The sequence below is a fragment of the Lepisosteus oculatus genome, chromosome 14 (assembly GCF_040954835.1).
Source record: "Lepisosteus oculatus isolate fLepOcu1 chromosome 14, fLepOcu1.hap2, whole genome shotgun sequence".
In the NCBI taxonomy this organism is placed as follows: Eukaryota; Metazoa; Chordata; class Actinopteri; order Semionotiformes; family Lepisosteidae; genus Lepisosteus; species Lepisosteus oculatus.
Window position 1 is genome coordinate 22,924,279 of NC_090709.1, and position 27,807 is coordinate 22,952,085.

At 50.2% G+C, this 27,807-nt stretch overlaps 1 protein-coding gene, 1 long non-coding RNA gene, 1 other non-coding gene and 5 pseudogenes across 3 annotated transcripts in view; 7 read left to right on the forward strand and 1 right to left on the reverse strand.

The window, feature by feature from the left end:
• The window catches only part of LOC102683422 (zinc finger protein 189-like), a 187,572-nt gene that overhangs the window by 65,104 nt on the left and 94,661 nt on the right, over positions 1–27,807 (forward strand). The gene's annotated exons all lie outside the window — the stretch shown is intronic.
• On the forward strand, positions 11,066–11,184 carry LOC138244133 (5S ribosomal RNA). Its single transcript, XR_011192747.1, has one exon. It is a non-coding gene; the product is annotated as a 5S ribosomal RNA (ribosomal RNA).
• On the forward strand, positions 11,722–11,840 carry LOC138218804 (5S ribosomal RNA; annotated as a pseudogene).
• On the forward strand, positions 12,891–12,999 carry LOC138219044 (5S ribosomal RNA; annotated as a pseudogene).
• LOC138218805 (5S ribosomal RNA) lies at positions 13,537–13,655 on the forward strand (annotated as a pseudogene).
• Positions 14,706–14,814, forward strand: LOC138219250 (5S ribosomal RNA; annotated as a pseudogene).
• LOC138218639 (5S ribosomal RNA) lies at positions 15,352–15,470 on the forward strand (annotated as a pseudogene).
• On the reverse strand, positions 23,070–24,436 carry LOC138242916 (uncharacterized). Its single transcript, XR_011191791.1, has 3 exons — positions 24,368–24,436; positions 23,710–23,802; positions 23,070–23,157 (listed from the first exon to the last, which is right to left on the reverse strand). It is a non-coding gene; the product is annotated as an uncharacterized lncRNA (long non-coding RNA).

Below are 27,807 nucleotides of genomic sequence, written 5' to 3' on the forward strand. Positions count from 1 at the left end.
TTTCACCGCTAACATCTTAGATATAATTTCTAAAGAGGATGCCGATCTAACCTCTGGATTTCAGAACCTGTTGATGCTATTTCATGCTTCATCGGTGGAAATCCCCGGTGATAAATGACTAAACATGCGGTCTAAAAAGTGCTTAAAAGACCAACCTCTTGCCAACCGCAAGCTTTTGTACATAAATAAAAGAATTAAACTGGCAAAAGCATGTTTGTTGCGTCGTCAAAGATTCAGAGCGAGGCATCAGATTTCCCAAGGGTCGCCCGAGCCACGCAATGAAAATGCAGTGGTAGAAAATAACTTAAGGCCCGAGGTTGTTGTGGCAGAACAGGATGGTGGTAACCCAGAACCGGTTGTACTGAACGATCTGAATCAGGTTGGTGGCGGTGCCGGGGTGAATAGAGACCCCATGGTTTTCCTGGAGTGTATACGCCGTTATAACAGGTCTTATAATAATTTTAGAGCAACAGAGCACCATGAAGAATTTCGTTTTGTTAATCTCGACAGAATAACCTCGTATGTACAGGCTATAGACGCTGTGCATGGTGCAGTCCAGAGAATATTGGATGAACTTTCTCCAAACATCGGGGCGAATGATTTTGTACAGCTGCGTTTGACAGCGGATGGTTTTAACAAACCCTTGTTCTCACGCAGGAGACACCCCGGAGAATTAAATGCGGGCGATTTTTTAAGCCACATCTCGGACCTCTTACAGAGCCACACAGAGGTTCTCACCGATGACACCCTCCGCTTAGTGGTGACGATAGTTAGGAATATGCAGGGGGGTGCCCGCCGAAGATTTAAATCCGTTCTGTACAGCCGGGTAATTGCGCAGAAAAAAGCACACCTTATAGACTTACATTACACGGGCGGTAATCTGTGTTTCGCCGGGAGTGTGTACGGTTTGTTGAATGAGGGTTGTACCGATGGGGAAATGTTACAGGGCGCTAAACAAATGCACAAACACAAAGAGTTGGGTTTTCCAGAGAATCGGAAAATTAGTTTGTCAGACATTACCGCTTTTGAAAAACATTTAAAGGTGGTTATTAAAATTTTGTACCACGACCAGGGTGATTGGAAATATTTTACAACGGGACCCACACCACCAAATTCTAAAATACTTTTTGTTCTACTACATGAAGAGCATTTTTATGGGGTTTTAAATATTAAAGCTTTTGTGGGGACGGCGTATTTTTGCACTAACTGCCACGCAGCGTATAGCCACAAGAACGCACACGCCTGTGTTAAAGCTTGTAAAACCTGTTTAGATCCCCAGTGTTGCGAAATTGATGCTGAAATTCAGAATTGCCCGGCCTGTAAGGTCTTTTGTCGTAGCTCACAGTGTTTGGCGAGACACTTGCGGAATGCGGTGACGGGTGTGAGTAAGTGTGAGCGCAGGGTCTTTTGTGAGAAATGTGGGGTTTATAACCTCGCAAATCACAAATGTAAAGAGAAACTGTGCTCGCGTTGTAACAACGTGATCGACACCCCGGACACACATTTGTGCTACATACCGCCTTTGGACAACCCCAAAATTTCAAACAAGTACATTTTTTTCGACTTTGAATGCATGCAGGAAACGGGGACCCACATACCAAATTACGTCCATGCCCTTCATATTGACAATAAACGCAGCTGGGAATTTTATGGTGAAACTTGTCTAAAGGATTTTGTGTGTAAATTTATCGATAGACGTTTCAAAAACCATACGTTCATATCGCACAATGGCAAGGGATATGACAATTACCTAGTGATCAGGCAGTTGTTAGCTGAAAAGATGGACGTTGAACTAATTAATCAGGGTGGTAAGATAATGTGTATGACCGTAAAAGCTCTGAACATCCGATTTATCGATTCTTTAAACTTTCTGCCTATGAAATTAAGCAAACTGCCGGCCGCCATGGGGTTCCCCGGGTGTAAGGGTCATTTTCCACACTTGATGAACACTGCAGAAAACCAAAATTATGTCGGACCGATGCCTCCGCCTGAACTTTACGGCGTTAACTACATGCTGCCGTGCGAGAAAGCCGAGTTTTTGGTTTGGTATGAAGAATGCCGGGGAAGTGTGTTTAACTTACAGAGAGAGTTGAAACGTTACTGCCAGTTGGATGTGGCAATTCTAAGAGAAGGCTGTGTCAGGTTTCGGGACGAGGTCATGAATATGACCAGACAGACATGCGTGACTGAGTCAGGGGCCGCCTGCGTTGTGTGCATCGACCCCTTTCAGTTTGTGACCATCGCTAGTGTCTGCATGGCCATGTTCAGACTTATGTTTTTACAGGAAGAGACGATTGCGTTGCTACCCCATGACAATTACCACCGCCAGCAAAAACGATTTTCTACACCCAGCATTCAATGGCTTATGTACATCGAACACACCGAGCGCGTTAAAATCCAACACGCGTTAACCACGGCCGGTGAGTTCAAGGTTGGCCCATATTTTCTGGATGGTTATGCTGTAATTGACGGCATGCCGACAGCCTTTGAGTTCAACGGTTGCTTTTTTCACGGTTGTAGCGTTTGTTATTGTGAAAATGATTTTAATCAGCTGACAAACACTACTTTTGGTTGGTTGTACAGAAAGACGATGGTGAAAATTAATTTTCTCAAAATGAGAGGTTTTAACGTGCGTGTTTTGTGGGAGCACGAGTTCAGAGACATGCTTGTTGAAAATGGAGACTTGGGTAAATTTCTAACAGCCGCACAATTACCAGAGCCTCTGCAACCTCGCGAGTCGCTTTTTGGGGGGAGAACAAATGCGATTTGTTTGCATTACACAGCGCAGCCCAGTGAAAAAATTCATTACTATGATTTCACCAGTCTGTATCCGTTTGTGAACAAAACTAAAAAATACCCACTGGGCCACCCCCGAATAATATATAACAACTTTGGAGATTTAAAACGGTATTTCGGTTTAGCGAAGGTGAAAGTTTACCCACCCAGACGTTTGTACTTTCCAGTTCTACCAACCAAAATTGACAAAAAACTGTTTTTCACGCTGTGTCGTACGTGTGCTGAAACAAAACAGACCACCCCCTGTGAGCACGGTGATGAAAATCGCGCCTTGACTGGTGTCTGGTGCACCCCCGAATTACAGAAGGCCATAGACCTGGGGTATAGAGTGTGTAAAATTTACGAAATTTGGCATTTCGAAAAGGCCTCACACGATCTTTTTACCGACTACATCAAACTGCATCTGAAAGGGAAGCAGGAAGCTTCGGGGTTTCCAGAGTGGTGTACAGATGTCGCGAAACAACAAAGATATATCGGCGAATATTATGAAAAAGAGGGTGTCCGGCTGGACCCCGGCAACATTAAAAAGAATCCGGCCAAAAGACAGCTTTCAAAAATTGCCTTGAACAGTTTGTGGGGGAAGTATGGGCAAAGAGACAATTTACCACAGACCACCATTGTGAGAAACCCCGATGAATTGTTCAGGTACTTATTTACGCCATATCATGAGGTGTCAGCCTGCGAGTTTATCAATGAAAACACAGCCTGTGTTACGTGGAAACACACTAAACACCACTATACGGGCCATTCAAACACTAACATTTTCATCGCTAGCTTTACAACCGCCTATGCCCGCTTGGAGTTATACAATCTGCTAAATGCTTTGCAAGGCCGTTGTCTCTACCATGACACAGATTCCGTTATCTTTGTGAGCCGGGAGGGTGAGTGGAATCCGGAACTGGGCGACTACTTGGGTGAGTTGACCAGCGAAATCGATGCTGGTCAACACATCACCGAGTTTGTGTCAACAGGACCCAAGTCGTACGGGTACAAACTGTCTGGAGGGAAAGCCTGTTTAAAGGTAAAAGGCATTACGCTCAATGTGAACAATTGTGAAAAAGTTAACTTTGAGAGTCTGCGGGACTTGGTTTTTGACTATGGCGTTAACCCTTATGCAGAGTGCCGGGAATTTAAACACATTTCTATTCAACAGCCGATGATCGTGCGTGTTAAAAAGGATTGGCGCATTGAGACCCGGACCTTAAAGAAAACCCAGAAGGTGGTGTACGACAAGCGGGTGCTGCAAGAAAATTTGACATCGTTGCCCTACGGATATTAACACGATGGATGTCAGGTTAAAACACCCTTTTTCGTGCATTTTGTCCGGACCCTCGAATTGCGGTAAAAGTTATTTTATAAAACAGCTCTTGGAGAGCGGTGATACCGTTATGACTCGTAAACCCGAAAACATAGTCTGGTGTTACAGCTGCTGGCAACCTCTATACGACGAGTTGCTTGTGAAATTTCCATACATTCAGTTTATAGAAGGACTACCGACGTCGTTTTCCGACGACCAGCTACTGCCGCCGGGTAGAGTAAATTTGATTATAGTGGATGATTTGATGGAGTCTGCGTGTGAAAATAATGAGATAGAAAAAGCTTTTACCAAATACGTACACCACCGAAACCTCAGCATCATGTATATCGTCCAAAATGTGTTTTGTCAAGGTCGGAAAAGTAGAACCATCGCGTTAAATACAAAGTACATGGTGCTGTTTAAAAACCCTAGAGATAAACTACAGATTACAACCCTGTCCCGGCAGATGTACCCCGGTAAAGCCAAATTTTTTTTGGAAGCGTTCGATGACGCTACTAAAAAACCTTTCGGTTACTTGTTGGTGGATTTAAATGCCGACACCCCAGATGACTATCGCTTGCGAACAGGTCTTTTCCCCCCAGATGTACCCACGGCTTATGTGTTTAAAAAATCTAAAAGTCGGTGATCTCACAACCACCGACTCAGTCGAAAAAACACGTTCGGGGCGTCGTCATGTCTTCACGCGTTCGGAGAAACCTGACTCTCTTAAATTTTCTGGTAAAAGCCACCCCCAAACAGCGGAAAGCTATTCTCTGCGGGGCTACAAATGATCTTGTACAGGCCATAGCTGAAATCGCCTTGAATACCTCGAAAGGGAACATACCGTTATCTGCTAAGCAGTTTGGGACCCTGAAGAGAAAGCGTAAGCTTATAAAGACTTTGAGTCGAAAGGGTCTTTCTCTTAAAAGAAAGAGACTCTTGGTGAACCAGTCCGGTGGTTTTATCGGGGCCCTGTTGAGTATTGCAGTACCACTGATTACGGGGCTTCTACAACGTCGATAATGGAGCACGCTGAAAAAATGTACCTGGTACCTCAGAAACAGCTCGATCGACTCCGAGAGCGGTCTGGGGTCGAAAGCGATGTAAGAAAAATAACCGCCCGTCGGCTGGATGATGAAATGCGTGACATTCTGCAGAACTCGCATCTGGCCGAATATGAAAAAGTGAAATTGTACAGCCAGGTGTTGCAATGGTATTTGACATTAGTACGCCAGGAGACTTCCGAAAAGGGGACTTTAACCGTTGTACTACCGGAAAATGCACCCACCGAACTATCACGTACGTTCGCGCAACCGCCGTCATCGAGCGAGGCTGACTTTGGGTATATTTTGGACAGCGTGTCTCAGAGGTTCCGGAGAAATGCCGAGATATTGTTAAAGACCATGGCCCGCAATGAACCACTAATAGCCTGGAACGAAAGGGGGAATTTGTGTACAAGGGGGCACCCGTTGAGGGCTCTCACATGATTGATCTTGTCAGGGCTCTCACGCAGCAGCAAGCAGTTGCTGGCGGTAAGAAGCCTAAAGGTTGGGATGTGTTCATGGAGGCTATGGCTGAAATCAACGTGCCGGGCACCTTGCTAGCCAACGCTGGTAACCGAGAGCTACTTGAAAAACTCAAGGCTGCCCCGCCGGGGTGTGCCACGTCGGCCAAAACTTTAAAACAACCGGTAGAGTTGTCGACGGTCGACCCGGTCTCTAAGATAACCGCTGAAAGGAGACGATCATTAATACCTAGACCCACATGGCTGTCTTTGTAACATTTTTTTCTCTGGGTCTGTGTGTTTGTGTTAAATGACTTGAAATGTATATTAAAAAGCGTGCGCAATATGTTTAAAAATGGTTTGTCTGTAACATGTATTAAAAAAAGCTTGAGCGCTGTAACAGCGAATGTATAATAAAAATATTGTGTTGATTTTCATCCATGTTTTGTGTTCTTTTTAAATAATAACCACACAGACGGCGAAATGGTTCGATTTCATTTTTATTTTAGACGACCGATTAACATTTATGACATGTTTTAAATTGTCGTAAACACCCGCATAATTGAACATTCGTATTTTCAAAGGGCTTGAAAGGGTTACAGGGGTCTCCGTCTCTCACGCCGCCGGTTTTTCAGAAACATTTCCACCATGCGGTCATTCTGGATTGCATCCGTAGAATAAAGTTCTAAAATGTTTCTAAAAGATAAACCTTTACATCTATGGTATAGAAAAAAGACGCAGTGTAGACCGCAGGTCACTGCAAAAGAATCTTGCAATTGTCTGTTATTGTAAAATATGGAGTTAGCATTTCTGTTTAAAAAATCATTAATGTTCTTGGGAAAGAAAAAGGCTTCGGGTGAAAATCCGTAGGAGTCGAAAAATTCTGCGCCCTCGTCGTCGGGTAAGTAAATAGCCAGCCAGTGTTCACGGGGGCGGTCGTGTGGGTGAGTATTAACTATTAAACTCAGAGGGCGCCGCGCCAGTCTCTCGCTCGGTAGGGCATCACTGGGGAACACGCCTAGAAAACTGTCTCGGGTATAGCGGTCTCGGGTTAGAATGTCTTCCAGCTGTTTGGTGTTCATCTTTATGTGCAGGTTGTGTGGTCTCCCAGTGCTTTTTAGCTGAAGTCGTAAATGACTTGACGTCTCATATCCAGCTCTATCACGTTGTCGAACAGCGCGTACACAACCATGTTAACTGTAGTGGGTAGCAGGAGCGCGAAGCGTATTTCAGCTCTCAGATTACCCGTTTTGATAAGTGAATAATGTCCTGTGCACTCGTCGTCGGGGCTGAGGTTGAAAGCGAACAATGTGTAACCGCGCGCGTACTCCTCGCGGTCCACCAGAACTGGTTTGTCTTTCAGACGCTTCCCGGCTGTTTCCACCAGATTAAAATATTCACGGACGCAATGTCCATTCTGGAAGTCTGGTTGAAGCGGTTTAGTGGGGATTTGTTCCCCGTCCGCGTAGAGAGCCAGAAAGTTAACGTTGTAGTGTTTAAAATTGAAGGGGTTTTGGGTAAAACTGCCGCTGAATGCCGCGTTGTCCACAAACCCCAAAATGACCACTTTGGGTAACTGCCCGAGAAAGAGGTTTTCTTGGTTACACACACGGCTCCCTGCTGGCAGGCTGAAGACTTTCATCTGTACGCGGTCTATGGGGTATTTAGCGTTGGCCGTCAGGAGTGCTTCGGCGAGTCCCAGTCTGACCCCGGGTGACACTCTGACTCTTTTCACAAACAAAGATGCAGAGAGTACGCTCAGTTTGTGTTCTCCGGCGTTGTTCATTAAGCAGAAAGCATCTCTGTTTCGCGTGAGTTTTATTTTCAGGTCTACGCCATTCAGTAGTAGTTTGTCCTGAAAAAACAGGTCGGCGTGAATGTGACCCAGGAGCTCCAGTTTTCGGCTTTGCGTCGTGTATGATGCTCTTTTTCGGAACCCCTGATTGGGACCATCCAAAATTGTGGACTCGTGTTCACCGGCTGTGTCTTTGTAAAAGAGACCTGTTGAATACTGCGTCTTCAGCGTCTCTTCACTGTAGTTCAGGACCAACTCTATAAAGGCTCTGTAAGGATAGCAGTTGTTGCTCTGGCTGATCAATCGGTCTCCTACGGTGATGTCAACCTGGCTGAAGATGGCAGCGATGGGGTAGTTCACCAGGCTCACACGGGCTGCCGCATCAATGTCCCGACCGTCTGCTTCCGTTATTTTACAGGTCAAATAGAGCAGCGTGTTGTTTAAATCTAAATAATCTTCACCGTTGCCTGCGACGTAGAACTCCAGAGGTGCGTTTTCCGTGAGGGCCGTGAGGGGAGGAACTTCTATGTAAAAACTTTTCTCGACGCTTGTTTGGGTAGGTGCTAATTGAAATATGTCCAGCTCCGACTTGGCGCATTCTGCAGACCCGCCGTGAACAAAAGCCATGTTTAAAATATGTCTCGTTTCGTGTCGCGTTGATTGCGGTGTGTCACGCTCTTCTTGGTCGACCTGAAGCTTCTATGAGTTGCCTGTCTGCGCTTAGCCGTTCTTTTATCAGGTTTCGGCGGCCCCCGACGGTGGGATGATGACGTCTGTCTTTTTCTACCGACACCCCTGCGGATGTATGCTAGACCCGAACCTTCCTGCTGATGTGCACCCACCTTAGACATGACCGCGCTTGTAACGTTGCCGACCACGTCTTTGGCGATGTTTTTAGCTGCCGATGCCATGTGCGGCTTAGCTATTTCAAACCCGCGTTTCAGAAAAGGCACGGCTTTTCTAAATAGCGCTCTGAAAATACCCCCGATACCAGCGCCGTACTGAACCGGTAGCCCTGAAAATCCTGGTAATCCATAACCAGCCTGTTGTTTGTAGTAGTGCGTATACAGAGAAGGATCCCCGTAGCTCTTGATGACCGTCATCCTTTTAGATGTTTGACGCTTTCACAGGTCTGAAATGCAGCTTGACGATGACCTTTCCAAATGCAAATGACACGTGTTCGTTTTGATCCGTCTTTATTTCAATAGTGATGTTGTTAAAATGGTTGATGCTCACCGGCACGTAATGGGGTTTGTCGTACAATACTGTGACGAATTCACCATCCACGCCTCTGAAGGGCACACAACGCAAAAGCGGTGTGTAGACGTCGCCTACTAACTGGTGTTCTATGATATCGGTGTATATATACATGGTGTTAAATCCGCCAGTCATATCGACGGGGTGCGGTGATTTTACACCCGCGACACCCGAATTGAAACCCAACATCCGCGCTAGGCGATTACGCAGCTGCATAACAAACCGTTTATCACTAACAATTCTTACCGACCGGCTAATGGGGTTGTATTTAAGACTTACAGCCGAATCTTGGATTTTTCAGCAGCCCGTTTCATTTCATGCAAGAGCTGCTCGATGTTGCCGTAGTACCCTCTCGGTAAGGTACAGGTCCAGATAGTCTTGAGCTCCTCGCTGATGAACAGAAAAACTTCGTCTTCATCAAAAGTGTTTAGTGTATTCGGATAGTGTAGTTCGACCAGGCCCACTTCCCAGCCCCCGTCCAGGTCAATCGCCTTTGCCAGATGCTCTGTGAAGTCAGGCGTTCTTTGGAAACATCTTTGAGGATGAATTACTGGCCAGCGTCACATAGAAACCATTGGGGTTCATTTGTCACCACCTCTATATGTCTCGGACCTCAGAAGCCTTCACCCAACTATTGAATTTATCGCTCCAGCCACGCCACTTTACCAAAAGCTGTTTGTTTTTGCCACGACCCCTGGTTGCTAAAATCGTTTGGATGCGGTAGACGTTCTCAACATCCGGGTTTATCTTCTGTAGCTCTTCGGCATAGAAGGAACCCTTAATATCGTCGCCTGCGTAGTCCTGCAGTTTGTAATAGGGTCTCAGAGCCGCGGACCGCTCTTTGACAATGAAAATTTCATCTGTGAAGGTCTGTTCATATCCCTTCTCAAACACTCCCTTTATTTTGGAAACCCGCACGCGATCACCCACATTAAATGAAAACTTTGACGGTTTTCTTGTAACAGAAGCCGGGGTTCGTTTAATAGTCGTGTGGTAACTATGGTTATAAGCGTAAATAAGATCTGAAAGGACGTCGATATAACGAAAGGTGTTTTTGTGTGTCAGGTACCTCCACATTTTTGTTTTAATAGTTCTGTTAAACCTCTCGACCACACTAGCCTTCACATCGCTGGCCGTAACGAAATGTTCAATATTCTCACGTTTGAGAAAATTTTGAAAGGTCCTGTTAAGAAATTCTTTACCCTCGTCCGTTTGTAGCTTTTTAGGAGCACGCCCCTCCTGCAGTATATTTCGGAAAGCGCCTGTCACGGCCCCACCAGTCTTGGTTTTCAGCGGCACGGCCCAAGTGTATTTAGACAGCATGTCTATACACATTAAGATGTAACAGAAACCGTCGTTGAACGCGTGGTGTTCTCTCATGTCCACCAAGTCGGCCTGCCACTGCCAGTCCATTTCGGACACCAGCGTCCTGTTTCTCTTAAAACGTACGCGCGCCGGCTTGTGCAGCGTATAAGCAGCCTGGCCGGACAGCCACTCGACCACCCGCCCGCGGCTGGCGCCGCGCACACCCCGGGATCTCACGGCCCGCAACAGACCCCCTGCGCCGCCGTAACTGCCCGATTTCCTAGGGTTATAATAGAGCGCACTCAACCCCGCGGCAGACATGCTCCCACTTCCAAACCAATACACACTCGCACACACCCAGGGATGCGCCGGCTGGGGGCTTTGGGACCCCGAGGCGTCGGGGCGACCGGCCGGTGGGGGTTCCGACCCACACCATTGGCTCCTGAGGGGGCGGGGCATGCACAAATAACAACACGCCATTGGATGGCTGGGGGGCGGGACAACCAAACACCGCGGACGACCATTGGATGGAAAAGGGGGTGTGGTACCTGTCAAAAGTTTGACGAAAGGTGTCGCTTTATACTACTGGCGCCCTATCCCCGCTCGCTCGCTCATTCCCCTGTTCACACGTGCAGTGCGGCTTGTCCGTCTGTTTATTTGTCAGCTTTGGCGAGACACGGGTGCTTGTGTATTAGCGTGAGCGTTTTTTATTCTGTTCAGGAACAGTTTTACAAGTCCGCAAAGGATCGAGGAAAGGTTTATCGCCAGCTGAAAAGAGACACAGCGCTTCGGCTGTGGAGACTTGTTCGGCTGGCGTTCGGAGAGTCGCGTTTTTCAGAATTGTATTGAGATCGTTTTCCACAGAGCTCAGATGTCAAAGCACAGCAGCAGCTCTCCACAGCGATCCTCTATAGCGCCCTTTCTCCCGCAGCTCCGTCCTCATTGGAAGGAAGCAAGAGTGAAAGGCTGAAGTGAAATAGAGCGGGGACGAAGGCAGTGAAGAGAGAGAACGTGGGAAGAAGAGAAAAATGCAAGGGAAAAAAAGCAGCGTCGTTAAAGAGGTGACGGAGCTGTCCTCTCAATAAGAAGGGTGCCAGCGAGCCTTGCTCTCGCTTACGGCCACACCCCCTTGAGCACGCCTGATCTCGTCTGATCTCGGAAGCTAAACAGGGATGGGCCTGGTTAGTACTTGGATGGGAGACCGCCTGGGAATACCAGGTGCTGTAAGCTTTTAAGCGCAGGAGGCGCCCTATCCCCGCTCGCTCGCTCATTCCCCTGTTCACACGTGCAGTGCGGCTTGTCCGTCTGTTCATTTGTCAGCTTTGGCGAGACACGGTTGCTTGTGTATTAGCGTGAGCGTTTTTTATTCTGATCAGGAACAGTTTAACAAGTCCGCAAAGGATCGAGGAAAGGTTTATCGCCAGCTGAAAAGAGACACAGCGCTTCGGCTGTGGAGACTTGTTCGGCTGGCGTTCGGAGAGTCGCGTTTTTCAGAATTGTATTGAGATCGTTTTCCACAGAGCTCAGATGTCAAAGCACAGCAGCAGCTCTCCACAGCGATCCTCTATAGCGCCCTTTCTCCTGCAGCTCCGTCCTCATTGGAAGGAAGCAAGAGTGAAAGGCTGAAGTGAAATAGAGCAGGGACGAAGGCAGTGAAGAGAGAGAACGTGGGAAGAAGAGAAAAACGCAAGGGAAAAAAAGCAGCGTCGTAAAAGAGGTGACGGAGCTGTCCTCTCAATAAGAAGGGTGCCAGTGAGCCTTGCTCTCGCTTACGGCCACATCCTCTTGAGCACGCCTGATCTCGTCTGATCTCGGAAGCTAAACAGCGATGGGCCTGGTTAGTACTTGGATGGGAGACCGCCTGGGAATACGAGGTGCTGTAAGCTTTTAAGCGCAGGAGGCGCCCTATCCCCGCTCGCTCGCTCATTCCCCTGTTCACACGTGCAGTGCGGCTTGTCCGTCTGTTTATTTGTCAGCTTTGGCGAGACACGGGTGCTTGTGTATTAGCGTGAGCGTTTTTTATTCTGATCAGGAACAGTTTAACAAGTCCGCAAAGGATCGAGGAAAGGTTTATCGCCAGCTGAAAAGAGACACAGCGCTTCGGCTGTGGAGACTGTCGTGGAAATTTAACTATCAAGGAAGCCACAAGAGAGAGTTCTCACCTGAGTAAGGTCTTTATTTCAATATTGCAATATTGGGAGCCCTGCTGGCACTTCGCAAAGTGCAACCAGAGACTCAATTTGTTACAAGCAGTACAGGGTTTTTATAAGACGTTGCGCTGTAAAAAAGTTCAGCACTTGGTCCCTTCTAAAACTTCCCCTTTCTCTAAGAGAAAACAGATTACATCATAGAGCGAGAGAAGAAAAACTAGATTTGTTATTCAAAGCTTATCAGTTACTTTCAGCTAATTCTAATGACCCAGACAGCATATATTGTTTTGGTACATTGTCTTCTAAACTAACCTAAACAGTGTACTTTGTTGACGAACTGTTTTCTAAAATTCTGCACGTACTGTAGCATAGCAGTTATATCCTTGAAATATTATCTAAAAGCACCAATATATTTTTTTTGCAAAGCTCTCTACATTTTTAAGAATCAATTAACTCATTAGATTTCCACTACAAGACTTGTTCGGCTGGCGTTCGGAGAGTCACGTTTTTCAGAATTGTATTGAGATCGTTTTCCACAGAGCTCAGATGTCAAAGCACAGCAGCAGCTCTCCACAGCGATCCTCTATAGCGCCCTTTCTCCCGCAGCTCCGTCCTCATTGGAAGGAAGCAAGAGTGAAAGGCTGAAGTGAAATAGAGCGGGGACGAAGGCAGTGAAGAGAGAGAATGTGGGAAGAAGAGAAAAACGCAAGGGAAAAAAAGCAGCGTCGTAAAAGAGGTGACGGAGCTGTCCTCTCAATAAGAAGGGTGCCAGTGAGCCTTGCTCTTGCTTACGGCCACACCCCCTTGAGCACGCCTGATCTTGGAAGCTAAACAGGGATGGGCCTGGTTAGTACTTGGATGGGAGACCGCCTGGGAATACCAGGTGCTGTAAGCTTTTAAGCGCAGGAGGCGCCCTATCCCCGCTCGCTCGCTCATTCCCCTGTTCACACGTGCAGTGCGGCTTGTCCGTCTGTTTATTTGTCAGCTTTGGCGTGACACGGGTGCTTGTGTATTAGCGTGAGCGTTTTTTATTCTGCTCAGGAACAGTTTTACAAGTCCGCAAAGGATCGAGGAAAGGTTTATCGCCAGCTGAAAAGAGACACAGCGCTTCGGCTGTGGAGACTTGTTCGGCTGGCGTTCGGAGAGTCGCGTTTTTCAGAATTGTATTGAGATCGTTTTCCACAGAGCTCAGATGTCAAAGCACAGCAGCAGCTCTCCACAGCGATCCTCTATAGCGCCCTTTCTCCCGCAGCTCCGTCCTCATTGTTAAAAAGCAAGAGTGAAAGGCTGAAGTGAAATAGAGTGGGGACGAAGGCAGTGAAGAGAGAGAACGTGGGAAGAAGAGAAAAACGCAAGGGAAAAAAAGCAGCGTCGTAAAAGAGGTGACGGAGCTGTCCTCTCAATAAGAAGGGTGCCAGTGAGCCTTGCTCTCGCTTACGGCCACATCCTCTTGAGCACGCCTGATCTCGTCTGATCTCGGAAGCTAAACAGCGATGGGCCTGGTTAGTACTTGGATGGGAGACCGCCTGGGAATACGAGGTGCTGTAAGCTTTTAAGCGCAGGAGGCGCCCTATCCCCGCTCGCTCGCTCATTCCCCTGTTCACACGTGCAGTGCGGCTTGTCCGTCTGTTTATTTGTCAGCTTTGGCGAGACACGGGTGCTTGTGTATTAGCGTGAGCGTTTTTTATTCTGATCAGGAACAGTTTAACAAGTCCGCAAAGGATCGAGGAAAGGTTTATCGCCAGCTGAAAAGAGACACAGCGCTTCGGCTGTGGAGACTGTCGTGGAAATTTAACTATCAAGGAAGCCACAAGAGAGAGTTCTCACCTGAATAAGGTCTTTATTTCAATATTGCAATATTGGGAGCCCTGCTGGCACTTCGCAAAGTGCAACCAGAGACTCAATTTGTTACAAGCAGTACAGGGTTTTTATAAGACGTTGCGCTGTAAAAAAGTTCAGCACTTGGTCCCTTCTAAAACTTCCCCTTTCTCTAAGAGAAAACAGATTACATCATAGAGCGAGAGAAGAAAAACTAGATTTGTTATTGAAAGCTTATCAGTTACTTTCAGCTAATTCTAATGACCCAGACAGCATATATTGTTTTGGTACATTGTCTTCTAAACTAACCTAAACAGTGTACTTTGTTGACGAACTGTTTTCTAAAATTCTGCACGTACTGTAGCATAGCAGTTATATCCTTGAAATATTATCTAAAAGCACCAATATATTTTTTTTGCAAAGCTCTCTACATTTTTAAGAATCAATTAACTCATTAGATTTCCACTACAAGACTTGTTCGGCTGGCGTTCGGAGAGTCACGTTTTTCAGAATTGTATTGAGATCGTTTTCCACAGAGCTCAGATGTCAAAGCACAGCAGCAGCTCTCCACAGCGATCCTCTATAGCGCCCTTTCTCCCGCAGCTCCGTCCTCATTGGAAGGAAGCAAGAGTGAAAGGCTGAAGTGAAATAGAGCGGGGACGAAGGCAGTGAAGAGAGAGAATGTGGGAAGAAGAGAAAAACGCAAGGGAAAAAAAGCAGCGTCGTAAAAGAGGTGACGGAGCTGTCCTCTCAATAAGAAGGGTGCCAGTGAGCCTTGCTCTTGCTTACGGCCACACCCCCTTGAGCACGCCTGATCTTGGAAGCTAAACAGGGATGGGCCTGGTTAGTACTTGGATGGGAGACCGCCTGGGAATACCAGGTGCAGTAAGATTTTAAGCGCAGGAGGCGCCCTATCCCCGCTCGCTCGCTCATTCCCCTGTTCACACGTGCAGTGCGGCTTGTCCGTCTGTTTATTTGACAGCTTTGGCGAGACACGGGTGCTTGTGTATTAGCGTGAGCGTTTTTTATTCTGATCAGGAACAGTTTTACAAGTCCGCAAAGGATCGAGGAAAGGTTTATCGCCAGCTGAAAAGAGACACAGCGCTTCGGCTGTGGAGACTTGTTCGGCTGGCGTTCGGAGAGTCGCGTTTTTCAGAATTGTATTGAGATCGTTTTCCACAGAGCTCAGATGTCAAAGCACAGCAGCAGCTCTCCACAGCGATCCTCTATAGCGCCCTTTCTCCCGCAGCTCCGTCCTCATTGGAAAAAAGCAAGAGTGAAAGGCTGAAGTGAAATAGAGTGGGGACGAAGGCAGTGAAGAGAGAGAACGTGGGAAGAAGAGAAAAACGCAAGGGAAAAAAAGCAGCGTCGTAAAAGAGGTGACGGAGCTGTCCTCTCAATAAGAAGGGTGCCAGTGAGCCTTGCTCTCGCTTACGGCCACATCCCCTTGAGCACGCCTGATCTCGTCTGATCTCGGAAGCTAAACAGCGATGGGCCTGGTTAGTACTTGGATGGGAGACCGCCTGGGAATACGAGGTGCTGTAAGCTTTTAAGCGCAGGAGGCGCCCTATCCCCGCTCGCTCGCTCATTCCCCTGTTCACACGTGCAGTGCGGCTTGTCCGTCTGTTTATTTGTCAGCTTTGGCGAGACACGGGTGCTTGTGTATTAGCGTGAGCGTTTTTTATTCTGATCATGAACAGTTTAACAAGTCCGCAAAGGATCGAGGAAAGGTTTATCGCCAGCTGAAAAGAGACACAGCGCTTCGGCTGTGGAGACTTTATTAATAAGGCCCCTCAGTAGTTGAGATCTCTGTTATACCCATCTAGAAACATGCAATCAGCATGTTATTGCTGAAGCAATAGTCACAACATTATTCCACACCTGGGTGAGATGCGGGTTATGATGACAGTCATGCTTTCTACACCTTATACTGAGCTCAGAAATGGACCAAGCGGACATCTCACGAGTAGATCCCTCCGCGTATAAGAAAGGCAACTTGTCTCAGCAAAAATACCACGGATTCACATCCAAAATATGATAAAAAGGCAAAAACCCCACACTTGGAATGCAAACGTACCCTAAAAAGGAAACACGGTTTTAAAACGAACTTGATTTTCCCCTGGAGAAACCTTTTTATGGACACACATCGCATCTATTACACATGTAGAACTAAATATAAAGATAAAACTTAATATAAGAAGTCATGACATATCACACACGACGAAGTCTGGTCCAGAATAAACAGTTTACACTGACCCACCTTTATTTACCCTGGTCACTCACTTCTATTAACTGTTTAACTGGGTAACAAATTAATATTTGTTTCAATTTGGGATCTACACCTGGGAGCCCTGAAATGTTGGCCAGAGGGGAGAAGCTGATATTCAGACGTGAGAATATATTAAAAAAAAGGATCTGATGTTGTTTTTCACCTGTCTAATCAAAGCTTGTTCAAAAATTATCTGATTATAGGACACACGAGTGTATAATCACACTCATTCCACTTTTTAACCCCGTATATATGCACAATATGAAACGTATATACACTAAATCTCACGTGTGACTCCCATAATATACATTTCTTTACGAAAATTAGGAACACTTACTACAATTATCAACCCCCCATGACGAGGCAATATTTCATACCTTTGTTTCTTTGTGGGTTCAAAGTTCTGTCCTGTCGTTTCACACGTAATGTTTTGGTAGTTATCTCAATTTTCCTTTGCAATTATCTCCAAGATCATCATCAACTTTTTGTAAAACGCTATGCACAACTGATATTTAAAGAAAGTCCTGTACCAAAACGTCTTCGTAGGGAAAGACAACTTTTTTTTCCTTACGTTAGTCGCTACACGGTTACTCAGAAAATCCATTCACCGCCTTTAAAAAAAAAGTTTCGTTTTTGATTGTGGTTCACTGACATTTCTGTCACAATTCTGAGGGACCCCAAATAAAATTCACTTGCCGGTATAAAGACGCCGGCGAGGATAAGACGGGTATCGAGCCACCTGCGTATCTAGCGGACGTTTAAAATAAAAAAAAATGGCGTGTAATGTTGCGAAGGGCTACTGTTTTTTTTATAGTTTGTCGATTGTAAGGGACGTGGGCCGCGACAGAAATACTGGACGGGGTGGGAAAAGGTTTATTGATGGTTTATTGTACCGCAACGGTCACAATTGACTCACCAGCAAAGATGGCGCCGAGGCCACATCGACTCCCTCCCGCCCTGCCTCGCACCGACGCTCGAGCTGCGGAGCGCGACGCCAAACCGCCGGTCCACGGGCGCGGGCGCCGGACATAGACGTCATAAACCCTTCCGAGGCGCAGGAATTATAGATCACTGTAGTTTCTTCTGGACCCGGGTTAGGGACAGTGTGCCCTCCATGAGAGTCTTCTGAGGAAGCCAGTGTCTCATGGGTGTCCAGGCTTGGTACCATCTGTCCATCACAGGACACAGACACACACACTCACACACCCTGGACAGGACACCAGTCCATCACAGGACACACACACACTCACTCACACACCCTGGACAGGACACCAGTCCATCACAGGACATACACACACCCTAGATAGGACACCAGTCCATCACAGGACACACACATACTCACACACCCTGGACAGGACACCAGTCACTCACAGGAGACACACACACTCACACACCCTGAACAGGACACCAGTCCCTCACAGGACACACACACAACCTGGATAGGACACCAGTCCCTCACAGGACACTCAGACACACACACTCACACACCCTGGACAGGAACCAGTCCATCACATGACAAACACACACTCACTCACATACCCTGGACAGGACAGCACTCCATCATAGGACACACACACACCAGGGCCAGTTTTCGCAGAAGCCAATTAGCCCAAAAGCCTGTCTTTGGACCCGAAGAACACAGGGAGAACATGCAGACTCCACACAGACAGTCCCCCCCCCCCCCCGGGTCCAGACCCGAGCCCGGAGCCCCCCCGCGCTGAACCCCTCCATACAGACGGCCGCACACAGCTCCGTTGTTCCCGATTCCCGAGGTGATCTGTTAAAAGAAGCCGGTGTGTTGCCTCCAGGTGACATTTCCTACTGGAGTCAGGACAGGAGGCTCTTCTGTACACAGAAGGGGGTGGGGGTGGGGAACAAGCCGCCCAGCCCTGTGGTTGAAGCCGATACCCCGGCTTCTCTCCAGACACAGCTGGGTGAGCTCCTCCAGTCAGTACAGGGGGCTCTACTGTACACAGAGGGTGGCGGGGGTGTGGAACAACTCCTTTGATCGGGGCCTTGGGGCATTCTTGTTGTGAAAGGCGCTATATAAAAAACTGAATTGAAATTGAATCTTACAGGTTTGGGTTTTTCGGAGATCTTGTCAGAGATCTTGTCTGACGTGCCATTTCAAAAACATAACGACACTCCTCACGTCCGAGCGCCGCCGGTCTGTGACGTAACATATGCTTACACAACCATGACGGTTTCATCATGGACAGCACGAAAGCCCGAAAAGTGGTTGACGTTTTAATTTGGCAACGCCACGATGGATCCCAGTTTTTTTTTTTATTTTGGGGGCCAAAGAGGACAAAAAAGGAAACGTCTGGAGGTGGATCGATGGTCATCTCTGCGGTTGTTCTGATGTTCTGAAAAAACAAAACAAAAAAAAAAACGGCTCGCTTGCCCGGTCGTGTAGTGTTTCCACACCCCACGCAAATCAACTTCTCTTCGCCCCCGGGGGCTCGTCGCCCGCCGCACCCCTCTCACATGATAGGGGCTTCCCCCGGCTGTGACGTACTTACCCCACCCCCTTTTCCGCCAACGTCATACCGAAGGTCGCGCTTCGGGCCGCGGCGATGTTGACGGACTGTCTTGTAGCGTGAGAAGGGTTTAAATTTCGACTTAAGGAGTTGGCCATCGTTATATTTCGCGAGGTATCATACGGGGGGAAAAAGAACATTTATATTTATCAACCTACTAGTAATACTGGGTGGATGTCACGTTCCCCAAAGTTCAGTGCCTCTCTCTAATAAAGTAGAAACGCGACATTAAACTCAGTTCGAAACGGGAGAAATCACTAGGACACGATACAACTGACGTCCGGAAAAGAAAAAAAGAACTCCTATTCCCATTTGTAATGACCCTGTCGTGTTTTTCCCGGTGTGCGCTTATCTTTCGGAGACCGTTTCTCTCTGGTGTTGTTTTGCTGTTGCCGAGGTGACCCTTCTGTGTGGAGTCTGCGTGTTCTCTCCAGCGGGTCGTTTCCTCCACTGCAGGGGCTGGTCGAACCGGGGTCTCCCAATCGTCACAGAAGTGTGTGTCGTTTTGGGTGGTGGTGGGGGGGTGCATCGGGGATACTGCACCCCGAGGGGGTGACCTCTCACCTTACTCCGGACGAAGGGAGAAGACCTGTACCTTCACGAGTCCGGGTTGTGAAAACTTCTTCTGGCAGTTCAAAACGTTTCGAAGGGACTACAGCGCTACCCTGTTTTCCATTTGTATCGTGTATTATTAGACAGTCATAAGTATCTGTACTGATCACAGAGTCCCCCTCTCACTGCCAGGACTGAAGCCCAGTGCAGCACGAATAATAATAATAATTAATAAGTCTGGACTCTCCACTCAGAGCTCCTCCCAGGTCAGGGGGATCCCCTCCAGCCCCCCCAGTATGCAGCCCCTACCTGGATGATGCTCCAGTCCGCTCAGCACACAGCAGCTCTCAGTGGGGAGGAGAGCAGAGGGATGGAGCCAGTTCAGAGAGGGGGGTGATAAGGAGGCCATGATGGGTCAAGACCAGGGGGGGAATCAGGCCAGGACACTGGGGTAACACCCCTACTCTTCTCCAGAAACACCCCGGGATTGTTAACGAGCAGAGAGAGTCAGGACCTCGGTTTTACGTCTCATCCGAAGGACGGCGCCTGTTTACAGTCCAGTGTCCCCCGTCATTATACTGGGGCATCAGGACCCACACAGACTGCAGGGTGAGAGCGCCCCCTGCTGGCCCCACTCACACCTCTCCCAGCAGCAACCTTAGGGGGGGGGGGAGGGAAAAAAACAAAAGCTAAACAGATTTTTTTTAAAAAAAATTTATTGATGCTTAACAAAAGGTCATCAGTCCAGTCTGGGGCCCCTCAGCTTCAGTCCAGTCTGGGGCCCCTCAGCTTCAGTCCAGTGCAGTCTGGGGTCCCTCAGCTTCAGTCCAGACTGGGGTCCCTCAGCATCGGTCCAGCACAGTTTGGGGTCCCTCAGCTTCGGTCCAGCACAGACTGGGGTCCCTCAGCTTCGGTCCAGACTGGGGTCCCTAAGCTTCGGTCCAGCACAGTCTGGGGTCCCTCAGCTTCGGTATAGCACAGCCTGAGGTCCCTCAGCTTTGGTCCAGTCCAGTCTGGGGCCTCTCAGCTCCAGTCTAGTCCAGTCTGGGGCCCCTCAGCTCCAGTCCAGTCCAGTCTGGTGTCCCTCAGCTTCAGACCAGCACAGTCTGGGGTCCCTCAACTTCGGTCCAGCACAGTCTGGTGTCCCTCAGCTTCGGCCCAGCACAGACTGGGGTCCCTCAGCTTCGGTCCAGCATAGACTGGGGTCCCTCAGCTTCGGTCCAGCACAGTCTGATGTCCCTCAGCTTCAGTCCAGACTGGGGTCCCTCAGCTTCGGTCCAGCACAGTCTGGTGTCCCTCAGCTCCTGTCCAGTCCAGTCTGGGGTCCCTCAGCTTCGGTCCAGCACAGTCTGGGGTCCCTCAGCTTCGGTCCAGTCTGGTGTCTCTCAGCTCCGGTCCAGTCCAGTCTGGTGTCCCTAGGCTGCAGTCCAGTCGTCTGGTGTCCCTCAGCTCCGGTCCAGTCCAATTCAGTCCAGTCCAGTCCAGTCCAGATCTTAGCAGGCATAGAACCAGGAAAGGAACCTGGAAAGAATATTGTTATTGCAGGTGTGAGGGACACAGACACAGACGTCACCATGACATCAAACAGCAAGAGGAGACTCCTCCTTGAATCACAGACACGACCGGGCGGCGCCCCCCTGTCTGCTCACCTGCACCTCCTCTTCCTCTTCTTGTCCTTCCCGGCAGCCTGCTCCTCCTCTCCCTCGCTCTTCCTCTCCTGAGCTACGGTCTCCGCCGCCTCCATCGGCTCGTCCTGATCTTCTGTCTCCACTGACACGCAGCTCAGGGACTTCAAAAAGACGCATCGGCGCTTCTGAAGCAGAGACAGGAGAGTCACGTTAAGAGTCGGACTGGACACTCCAGTACATGAACACTGCACTGAGAGAGAGAGGGGTTGATACAGACACACTGACTGGACACTCCAGGACATGAACACTGCACTGAGAGAGAGAGGGGTTCATACAGACACACTGACTGGACACTCCAGGACATGAACACTGCACTGAGAGAGAGAGGGGTTCATACAGACACACTGACTGGACACTCCAGTACATGAACACTGCACTGAGAGAGAGAGGGGTTCATACAGACACACTGACTGGACACTGGACAGGAGTAAAGAGAGGATCAGAGCATTACCCACCTTCTTTTTCTTCTGTCTCACAGGAGGTGGTGATTGGACCTCCTCCAGCTGGAGTCCGTGGAGGGAGAGAGGGGGCAGGAGAGGGACAGCACAGGGAGAGAAAGAGAGAGACAGGTGAGTCAAGTGTCCCAAGAGCACAGAGACTCTGCTGAGATCACACTCGCAGTGAGTGAGCCTGGGTGTAGCCCACTAATACTGACCCACTGGACACCACAGGACAGAGAGGAGGAGGAGGAGAGAGACACACTGCCTGGACACCACAGGACAGAGAGGAGGAGAGAGACACACTGAGGACAGAGAGGAGGAGGAGAGAGACACTGACAGACAGTGCTGAAAGAGAGAGAGACAGAGAGGCAGGGACAGGCAGACAGCAGGCCGAGAGAGACACTGACAGACAGGGCTGAAAGAGAGAGAGACAATTAGACCCAGGGACAGACAAGACGGCAAAACGCCACCACAGACAGGACAGGGGGCAGGGTGGGACCAGCACTGACCTCCTTCCTCTCTCCTGCCGGTAGAGCTGTCTCCACCTCCTCTTCCTCCTGCAAGTCAAGAGACAGGCTGAGAGAGTGACGGGCTGGCGGGACATCGGCGAACAGAGAAGGCAGAGAGCAGAGGAGACAGGCCCAGCTGGGACAACGCAGGACAGACAGAGAGACAGACAGGGAGACACACGGAGAGACACAGGGAGACAGGCCCAGCTGGGACAACGCAGGACAGACAGAGAGCAGGGAGACACAAGGAGAGACACAGGGAGAGAGACCCATTTGGGATAACGCAGGACAGACAGAGAGCAGGGAGACACATGGAGAGAGAGAGGAGGGAGGGAGACACAGCTGGGACAACGCAGGACAGACAGAGAGACAGGCAGGGAGACACACGGAGAGACACAGGGAGAGAGACCCAGCTGGGACAACGCAGGACAGACAGAGAGCAGGGAGACACACGGAGAGACACAGGGAGACAGGCCCAGCTGGGACAACGCAGGACAGACAGAGAGCAGGGAGACACACGGAGAGACACAGGGAGAGAGACCCAGCTGGGACAACGCAGGACAGACAGAGAGCAGGGAGACATGGAGAGACTCAGACAGAAGGACAGAAAGACAGAAAGAGAGAAGTACAGACTGACAAAAAGACAGAGAAAAGGACAGATGGACTGATGGACAGAAAGGCAGAGAAAAGGACAGAAAGACAGATGGACAGATGGACAGAGAAAAGAACAGAATGACAGAGGGACAGATGGACAGAGGGACAGATGGACTGAAGGATAGATGGACAGAAGGACAGATGGACAGACAGACGGACAGACGGACAGACTCTGCCCCACTTGCCTCGTCAGACATCTCAGCCTCTCTCCTTGCCCTCCGCACTGGGGAGCCCCAGGCGGGGCCTGGCGGGGCCGGGCGAGGAATGGGGGGCAGGACGGGCGGGGGCAGGGGCAGGGGCACCGCCCCGGGCAGCAGGGGGGGCTCGAGGGGCATGGCGGGGAGGAAGGGGGGGCGGCGGGGCGGCGGGGCGGGGCGGTCAGGGGCCTGAGGGGGCCGGAGGGGGGGGCCGGGGCCGGGGAGCGGAGGGGGCTCTCGGGCAAGGAGGGGGGGGACACCGAGCCGAACGAGCTGGGCGAGCCCGAGCGGGACGAGCCGGGCGACCCCGGGAGCTCCAGCTGCAGCTCGGCCGCCCTCTCAAGCTTCTAGACGAGCTCGGGGAAACACGAAGACACCACGGGATTCTGTCCAGCATGGAGAGGGGGAGACACAACGCAGGGGGGATGAGGAGCAGAGACTACGCCTGGACAGGTGAGTGTGTACAGTGTGTCCAGTAAGAGTCTGGACAGGTGAGTGTGTACAGTGTGTCCAGTAAGAGTCTGGACAGGTGAGTGTGTCCAGTGTGTCCAGTGAGAGTGTGGACAGGTGAGTGTGTACAGTGTGTCCAGTAAGAGTCTGGACAGGTGAGTGTGGACAGTGTGTCCAATAAGAGCCCAGACAGGTGAGTGTGGACAGTGTGTCCAGTGAGAGTCTGGACAGGTGGGTGTGTACAGTGTGTCCAATAAGAGCCCAGACAGGTGAGTGTGGACAGTGTGTCCAGTGAGAGTCTGGACAGGTGGTTGTGTACAGTGTGTCCAGTAAGAGTCTGGACAGGTGGATGTGTACAGTGTGTCCAGTAAGAGTCCGGACAGGCGAGTGTGTCCAGTGTGTCCAGTAAGAGTCCGGACAGGCGAGTGTGTCCAGTGTGTCCAGAAAGAGTGTGGACAGGTGTGTCCAACAGTAAGAAGCTGTCTTACCCTGTAACCTAGCTCAGGGGTGTTAGGGGGTGCTCTGTCTCCTCCCCAGATCTCACCTTCAGCTCTGGTGAAATGACGGACCACTAGGAGACGCTGGAAACGAGGACACAAGACAGAGGTTAGGTCCACAGAGCTCACTCAATCACTACAGCAAGCAGAGACCTCTCGGCCATCAGGACTGTGGGGGTCAGATTTGGGAGCTGTAGGGTATCGGGAGTTTAGGGGTCAGTGTGGGGAGCTGTAGGGTATTGGGAGTTTAGGGGTCAGTGTGGGGAGCTGTAGGGTATCGGGAGTTTAGGGGTCAGTGTGGGGAGCTGTAGGGTATCGGGAGTTTAGGGGTCAGTGGGGGAGCTGTAGGGTATCGGGAGTTTAGGGGTCAGTGTGGGGAGCTGTAGGGTATCGGGAGTTTAGGGGTCAGAGTGTGGAGCCGTAGGGTATCGGGAGTTTAGGGGTCAGTGTGGGGAGCTGTAGGGTATTGGGAGTTTAGGGGCCAGAGTGGGGAGCTGTAGGGTATCGGGAGTTTAGGGGTCAGTGGGGGGAGCTGTAGGGTATCGGGAGTTTAGGGGTCAGTGGGGGAGCTGTAGGGTAGATGTGGGGCACCGGGCCCACCACAGGGCGGCCGGTCCAGTCTCGCGGAAGGCGACCGGGTCAGACTTACGGAAAAGCACCGGGACTTGGGCCAGGACCTCTCCCGCTGCCAGTCCGGGTTCGGCCTGACCGGTGTGACCTGTGAAGACGCCAAACAGCCCATCTCCGAGACAGCTCTGACCAAATAGCCCAGCCCAGTCGTGTCGAGACTAGGGGCCTTGGGCAGTCTCTACAGTGTGTCCAGTGAGAGTTTGGACAGGTGAGTCTCTACAGTGTGTCCAGTGAGAGTGTGGACAGGTGAGTGTGTACAGTGTGTCCAGTGAGAGTCTGGACAGGTGAGTCTGACCAGTGTGTCCAGTAAGAGTCTGGACAGGTGAGTCTCTACAGTGTGTCCAGTAAGAGTCTGGACAGGTGAGTGTGTACAGTGTGTCCAGTAAGAGTCTGGACAGGTGAGTCTCTACAGTGTGTCCAGTGAGAGTCTGGACAGGTGGGTGTGTACAGTGTGTCCAGTAAGAGTCTGGACAGGTGAGTCTCTACAGTGTGTCCAGTGAGAGTCCGGACAGGTGAGTCTCTACAGTGTGTCCAGGAAGAGTGTAGGACTTCCAGAGGCAATCTGTGCTCTCAGAAGGCCATAATGGACCTGCAGCTTGGTTTTCCTCGGACCCGCAACCCTGTCTCTTGAGCCGAGGCGTGTCCTCAGTCAAGATCACCACTGGAAGTGTCTCTCCTCGTCTGGAGGTGTTACCTTGAGACCTGGTCTGTCAAGCGCTTTGCGCTGCTATGTGTGTGAAAGGTGCTCTATCAGTGAAGTTTATTATTATTAATATAATACATTATTATTATAAGTTGCTGCTGAGAGAGGTGTGAGTGGGGCCAGCAGGGGGCGCTCTCAACCTGCGGTCTGTGTGGGTCCTGATGCCCCAGTGTAGTGACAGGGGACACTGGACTGTAAACAGCCGCCATCCTTCGGATGAGACGTCAAACCAAGGTCCTGACTCTCTGTGCTCATTAACAATCCCGGGGTGTTTCTGGAGAAGAGTAGGGGTGTTACCCCAGTATCCTGGCCTGATTCCCCCCTGGTCTTGACCCATCATGGCCTCCTAATCACCCCCCTCTCTGAACTGGCTCCATCCCTCTGCTCTCCTCCCCACTGGATCCCCCTGACCTGGGAAGAGCTCTGAGTGGAGAGTCCAGACTTATTAATTATTATTATTATCCGTGCTGCACTGGGCTTCAGTCCTGGCAGTGAGAGGGGGACTCTGTGATCAGTACAGATACATATGACTGTATAATAATACACGATAGAAATGGAAAACAGGGTAGCGCTGTAGTCTCTTCGAAACGTTTTGAACTGCCAGAAGAAGTTTTCACAACCCGGACTCGTGAAGGTACAGGTCTTCTCCCATCGTCCGGAGCAAGGTGTATGGTGTCCTGGTGATTTCTCCCGTTTTGAACGGAGTTTAATGTTAAGTTTGTAATTTATTAGAGAGAGGCACTGAACATCCTGTGATGGACTGGTGTCCTGTCCGGGGTGTGTGAGTGTGTGTGTGTCCTGTGATGGACTGCTGTCCTGTCCAGGAGGTGTGAGTGTGTGTGTGTCCTGTGATGGACTGGTGGATCACAATATTAATTCTCCTCCTTGATTCCCTCCTTCATCGCCAGAGTGAAAGCGGGACACGGCAGTAAAAGCTCAGCCCTGCGGGTGGTGGTCCTCTCGGCCACACGGGGGCGCTGTGGCTCCACGGGGGGGTTATGTTCAAGTCCCGCTGGGAATCGCACCGACGCGGCGGAGTTCGTGAACGTCCCAGACACCAAGAAAACGAGAGAGAGAAAAAAGGTCGTTTTCGGGGTTCAAGAAGCAACCCCGAGATTCAGGGAGTTTTCCCGCTGAGCTTACTCTGCCGAAAACACGCAGGTTTTATTTTTTTCCCGTGCCCCCCCTCACACAGGCCGTTTCTGTAGCGTGAAGTTGTGTTTTTTTGCACGGCAGTCGGTGAGGGGCGAAATTGTATTTATTTTTTTCCCACGGTCTGAAACAGAAACGGCCGGGTGGTGTTGTAGAGAGGTCGACGTGCCTGGTTTTCCTCGTCTCCGAAGCCCGTTTTTTTTGGGGGGGGTCGTGAGGTCCCACGCAGCGCTCGGAAAAGAAAATGCCGTCTCTTTTCTCCGCAGGACGGGGGGGAACCCGTGTTTTTTGGACGTGGCGTGGCCCGAAATTTCCGCCCTTGGCCGCTAGAGGGGTGTGGAGGTTGGTCTTTCTTTGACTTGGGGGTAGGGGGGGTACTAATTTCACTGAACCCCACCCCACGGAAACCCGTGTTGGACGTGGGGGTGCTGAATGCGCCCTCGACGTGATTTTGTCTTTAAATTCAAGTGCAGCTTTTGTAACCTTTGGGCCGGAAACAGCTGGACCCGTTTCCCCTGCCTGTCCGAGGTGGCGAATACCGGGGTCGTACAGGGACACCCGGCTGGCCGCTGAGAGTTGGAAAAATAAAATGTCCACCCAAAAAAAAAACAACAACCGTGAAAAATGTCGGCCATTTTTGTTTCGCGGCCGAGCCGTGAGCGCGTCGGGGGCGACGTCACGGAGGCGTCACAATGAGCCGCCTGACGTCACAGAGCGGCGGATTCTAGCGGGGGGCGGCGCCGGAGCCCCATGAGCTCAGAGGAGTGAAGAGAGAAGAGGAGGAAAGCGCTATATAGTCCTTTCTAAACACGTGTTTCTTCCAATAAAGTTACTTCGACTTCAATCATTAGTTTCAGCTTCAGAATCGCTCTTCAGTATCCCCGTGAAATCGGTAAGTCAGTCAAAAGTGCCGCTGGCGAGAAATAACAAAATAAGTGGAGAAATAAATTGTTTTTTTACCGTTACTCCACTCTTATGGGTGTGATCGTGCTGTAAAAAGATATTGAGAGGAGGTGCACCTCTACATAGAGTGTGGCGGGGGTGTGGAACAAGCTGCCCAGCCCTGTGGTTGAAGCCGATACCCTGGCTTCTCTCCAGACACAGCTGGGTGAGCTCCTCCAGTCAGGACAGGAGGCTCTTCTGTACACAGAGGGGGGCGGGGGTGGGGAACAAGCCGCCCAGCTGTGTGGCTCCGCCCCCTCCCCTCCCCACTGTGACTCTGCTTGTCTCGGCAGGACGATGCACCGACAGAGATGCCGCATGGCCGTGCGCGGTCGCAGCAGGACGAGGGCCTGGCGAGGCGTCGTAAGTCCACCCCTCCCGCCCGCCGTCCAGCGTCCAGCATCCAGCCCTCCTCCAACTGACCTCTCCGCCCCCAGTAGCGCTCGCTGTATTATAATAACAATAATAATAATAAACTTCACTGATAGGGCACCTTTCACACACATAGCAGCGCAAAGCGCTTGACAGACCAGGTCTCACGGTAACACCTCCAGACGAGGAGAGACACTTCCAGTGGTGATCTTGACTGAGGACACGCCCTCGGCTCAAGAGACAGGGTCACGTGTCCAGTATGGCCTTCTGAGAGCACAGATTGCCTCTGG